This window comes from Vanellus vanellus, assembly GCF_965231255.1.
Source record: "Vanellus vanellus genome assembly, chromosome: 8".
NCBI classification, from domain to species: Eukaryota; Metazoa; Chordata; class Aves; order Charadriiformes; family Charadriidae; genus Vanellus; species Vanellus vanellus.
In genome coordinates, this window is record NC_138913.1 from 18,055,312 (window position 1) to 18,061,000 (window position 5,689).

Consider the following 5,689-nt stretch of genomic DNA (forward strand, 5'->3'; position numbering starts at 1 on the left):
CTTTGGACAGCGAGAAGTGTCGTCCTCAGTTGCTTATACCTAATAACAGTAAATGGGAAATATATAAGGCTTTAACTCCAAGCACATACTAATACAAGTTGCTTTTCAAGTATCTTTTCAATACAAGGTAGCGGACCTGCATGACATTTCCATGCCTGGCACACTTAAAACACTACAAACAACACTTTAAAGTACATCAAACACCTAGCAATTCTTTTCACTGTAACAGTGACTGAGAATTCACAATAGCAGCACCTGTTTTCATACACTTGATGTTTTCATTCGCACTGAATAAGCACTTATCAACAATCTACCTGCACTGTGCGAATGGTTTTCCGACATTCAAATCATGGCCTTACATTTCACCAAACATTTTTTTTTTTAAATTAATTTTTAGGTGCAATGCAGTGTCATTGCCCATTGGTGGTTAGTCCTAGGATCTAGTCCTGCAAAGCACTGACTGCTCCAACACTTGCAAAGTGGTAAACCCCAGTGGGACACTTTCAAGTACCTGCCTACAGTCAGTGGTTGAACGCTGATGAGCCTTTCCACAGCTGCTGCAGGAGCCACCACCTCCTGACCTTTACTCCAGCCTTCTGACAAGCCTGTTGTCTCATAACACCGTCAAAGAGCCCAATAAAGGCTTTTACTGTGCACAAACATTGAGGTCTCACTGTCAATCTACTTTCTCTACCCAACTCCATAAAAAAGCAACACAAGACAGAAGGCACCTTCGCAAGGGCTGATAAACCCCCGTGCCAGATCCTCACATTTCCTCTTATTGAAGCTTTACTACAACAGGATGATTCAGACCCTTGTTAGTAAGCACGCATTTGTAAAGAAGTCAAACACAATTGTCTTCAGTTTTGATTCCCTCAACAGCATTTTCACAAATGCAAAGTAAGTTTTTACCTTTGATTTTCTAATACAAGAGGCAACAGGACAGTCTTTTTGCTACTGCTTTTACTGCTGGTAAGAGAACCCTGTATGGAAAAGAATAAAGTATACTATACTGTGAAGTACTCACTAAGAATTCGTGATCTGCAGGAAATGGTGTAAAGGTCTCTAAAGCTAAAAAAGTAATGCTGAACGAGGTATCCTACATGTAGCTAAACCTGTATGCATGACACCACCAGCAACACTCATGAGCTAGCAATGAGTGGCCCCTAACTTTTTAAAAATACTATTCTTAAATAAACAAAGCAACTATTTGTTCAAAATACTATAAAATACTGTGACTTTGTTTTAAAGAACATTCTTCACACTTTTTATTTTTCTTTTGAGTTTTTCCTTTTTTAATCTTTGCGGTTTATGTTTTAAAGTTCATGCTTATCGGAAACCATCAGACATTGCCTTCAAAAAGAAAATTACTTGGAAGTTGTAACAAACTTCAACTGGGGGTCAGGGCTTTAAAAAAACCCAAATATAAGATGCGGTGAAACCTTCTAAGATAGCCAGACCATTCAAGATAATACAAGAAAGTTTTTGTCACAATAGTATGTGACTGCTGTCTCAAAGTACAAAAATAAAAATAATTATTTGGGCCCTAGCAGCAGCATAAGCATTTATTTATCTTCACTTACACTGCTGTGTAAGAAAAAGAAAAACCAAGTTAGGTGCCTGATTCTCATCTAGGCAAATGCTTCTCCTTCTTTTAAGGCAGTAGTTTGCAATATAAAGTTTCCACAGTAATTTAGTTTTCTTCCATGATGTTACATAGAGTTCTTAAACAACAGTGAGTTATTTTAATGAGAGTCTGTCTACTTTACTTGGGTTTAGTACTTTCTCTGTCTTCACTGGGACTGTTCCAGTGGGTCACAAAGGATATGGCCTTGAGTGTGGGTGGCGAGTTAAATAAGATTGAGTGACATGAAGGAAAAATACTTAAGTACTAGATTGAAAATCCTACTCATCCATTTTGCTAAGCTTACTAGCAGCATGCACCAGTCTTCATACTCAAAATAAAAAAAAAACAAAAAAAAAAACACACCACACAGTTAAAATATGCATTCAGGAAAAAATTACCTTACGCACAGATGTTTCTGGAAGTGCAAGTACCTTGACTGGATACCTGATGTGGCAATTAAAAATAAAGAAATAATGAACTATGCAAAAACTGAGTGGAAAAAATTAAGCATCCAAATGACTAAGGAAATTTAAAGGACTCTGAAACTGCAAAAAGACAAGAGACAGTCCTCTGAAATGCCAAAACAGCATGTCAAAGCATAAATGAAATACTTAGACACGCAGGTGCAAAAGACAATACCACTTCAGTCATATTGTTAATTTTTTTAACTATTTACCATTACCATGAGTCAGATTTTACCAAAAACAATTTCTGCGAAGTTGCAGTGCAATTAGTTTCACTCCTCCCCTTTTACGATTCATAATTTAGATTTTCTATTATATTCTATTTCTGGAAATCAAAGTTTGCTTTTTCTAAGACGTTGATTATTTCAGTAACAGTAGAAACATCTGTTCTTGAATGAAGCAGATAAATAAAGCTAATACCTCTGCTCTAAAGAGACAGTCTTAAATACCCTATTATATAATTACAAGGTAAATCAATTTTAAATAAAGTCAATTAAGTGGCAGAAGTGCCACAATCATGGTTCCGGCATTCAGGAGAGATCTAGTCTGAGCAGAGACAACACCTGAACTAGTCAGGCATTTCAAACAATTTCAATATAGAAACAGGGACCTTCTATCTAAGCTAATAAATACCTTGCGCATGCAGGTTTGTCACCACCCAAGATGACTCAGTCCACAGGCAATTCTGACAAGATTTAACATTAAGGCTCCAAAGGTACAGTTCTATTGGAACTATGACTACCAGCTGAAAGATATATTTGCTTACAGAGAACATTTTTCTGTACTCTGGTAGTGTTCATATGACACTTAGGTTTTCTGTAGACTATGCTTACATTAAACCATCTCCTGTTGCCCCAGGACAGGTAGGTACAAACACTGTTTTTATGCTGAGAAAGTGCCTTTGGTCCTCTTTTAAGTCCTCGCCAATATGCCTAACTTGAACTGACAATCCTCATCTACCCCTAGTCTGCCTTCTACACCTGGAAGGCTTTTTGTATCTAAACACAATTCACCGGAGTTTCCTGGAAACATTCCACATCCAACACTAATACAGATACAAACTACTGTTGCTACCATCGTGGTATTTCTTTGTGTGCAGAGGACTATCTGCAGCTGAACAACCAGGAAGGACAAAGCTAGCAAGCCAAACAGCAGTTCCTGCTGCTTTTTTGACCTGTTATAAAAACTGTCAGAAAAAACAGAGCAGTTAATTGGCAATCAGGTCCAATATTTTTCTATATCCCTGCAGGCAATTAGCAATTTCTTTTCCAGCTCTTCATTTCAAATTCTATCTGCCTTGTTTCCACGCACAGCTGCTTCCGAAATGACAATGGACGTTACAAATGCTGACTCAAGAGCTTATCTTCTTTTGTTGCTGTTCTTTTTATCTGGCATTAGGGACACACCTCCTCTGTCCCTGGTGCAAATACCACTTGATTGCTGCACCATCCTTAAAACTGTTGTTTCTAATGACAGCCAAGCTAGTACAATTTGCAAATACAGGCTGTGCAGAAGAATTACTGCTGTAATGTCAATAATCAGCTGGTTATTAGTATGTACTATCTACAATTACAAAACATTGAAATTCTGCTTCTCTTATTGGGCTCTGAATCAAACCGCTATAGATTTGACTGCAAAAAAGCCCACCCCCCTAGACCCCATAGTTTAACCTGCAGCATTTCTGTGTTAGTTTATCCAGGATCCTTTAGGCCAACGTGTTGGGAACAGACTAGCTTTCATGCACCATTAGTCTCTTCTAAGCTCTCACCAGATTAAACTAGGAGTTCTATCCTGTCTCTGAGAGAAAAGAATGCATTATAAGACATAGAAAAAGAACTTTAAATAAAGGCTATGCATCAGATGTTCCCTTTAATCAGTAACGAGAGAAGAGAAAATGCCGCTGTATTTTAACTGAGGAAATGCTGATAAAATATTAGTGAAAAGACCTGTATATTATAAAAATTTGAACAACGGAACTACCATTGACATACAGAACGCGAGTTTTATACGAATACACACACAGAGGTCTTGTCTTTTCAAGAAGATAAAACTGCCCAAAATTTTGTTTGCTCTGGTTGTTTTTTTGGTGGTTTTTCTTCCCCAGTTTACACTGAAAGAACTTTTTAATTAAGCCAAGATTATTCTTGACCCCTAAATACAAATATAATTAGGGGCCAACTACATCAATCCTTCAGCAATGTGAAAGGACAAATTATTTTAGGTGTTTCAGTGGTGGTCTGTAATAAAACAACAGCAGCGATTAACTTTTTTTTTTCCAAATTTACTGAAGATTAACTTTTTATCTTACTGTGATAAGTTTTTTAATTTTTATGACAAAATGATTAATCAACAGGGTTCAGTGACTTCATGATTTTTTTACTGTTATAGTTTACACTGGTATAGGATATGGAAAGATAGCTTATCTTTCCCTTATCAGTGAAAAAGCTGCAGGAGACATAAATAGGAGAGAATTACACCTCACGTTATCCAAAGTGAAAGTAGTTTTGACTGCAGAATACAGTCCTCTAAACATAGAAAGAAAGTATCTAATACACCTGTAGAATGACGAGCACTGGGTCTTATAAAGAAGATACAATAGACCCACTCCTAATGCAGCAAAGAGGATGCCTGTAAACCTTTAAAACAGGAGAGCACGAAAAGGTCGAAGTAATTAACTATACAAATACATATACCTGTCTATACAAAAAATAAAAAAGATATTGCAGTGCTGCTGAAGCACATGGCTAATTTTTGAAAGAATAGGCAGGATATAATTATGGTATCAGGTACAATCATTAACAGAGTAGTATGAAGTGGAAAGTTCTTCAAATATCATACAGTCAGTCTGAAGCTTCACTACCTGAAAGACTCAGAGGGTATATTTCTCAACCTGGGCTCATAAACATTGATGGTCATAAATGTATCCAGCCAAAGTATTTGATTACTAGAAGTTAGAGGACAGCAATGAAGAATTATTATGCTTCAAACATAAACTGATAATCCATGGAATTTTCCTCAGTCTTATGTACTGCATTACACAGTAAATAAGGTATAATTCAAGAAGGAAAAACAGGGTTGTTTTTTTTAAACTTCTTCCAAACTGCACGCACTGATCTTTGCTAGAGGAAGACTATCAAACCAGCCAGAGTGATAAATTTTGTGCCCATGAAATACGTATCTTTTGTAAGGAGGACCTGAAGATTTACATTAAAGTTAATTATTCACGCTATAGGAATTTACACAATGTACAGTAACTCTGGTGAATAATAAAATCAACATTTTCCACTATGCCTTTAAGATAAACATGGGTGACTCAAGAATAAACAGTAAAATAAGCTGAGATACCTAACTCTTAGACTGGTAATGGGTCTGATCTGACTTCACTTGCTATGTATAAGTACAGAATAATTTCATGAGGCTTAAGTCAGGATGAAGAGCAATTCTGTTATAAAGCAGATACATGTTTACTTTAGAAAGATACCTTTTCATCCAAACAAAATGCCTCCAGCTTCCTTTGGCTGCTGAGTATAGAGAAGAGCCATGCAAATTCATCAACAGTATCAGTTTCACGTAGCTTCCTTCACATGCATCATTCAAG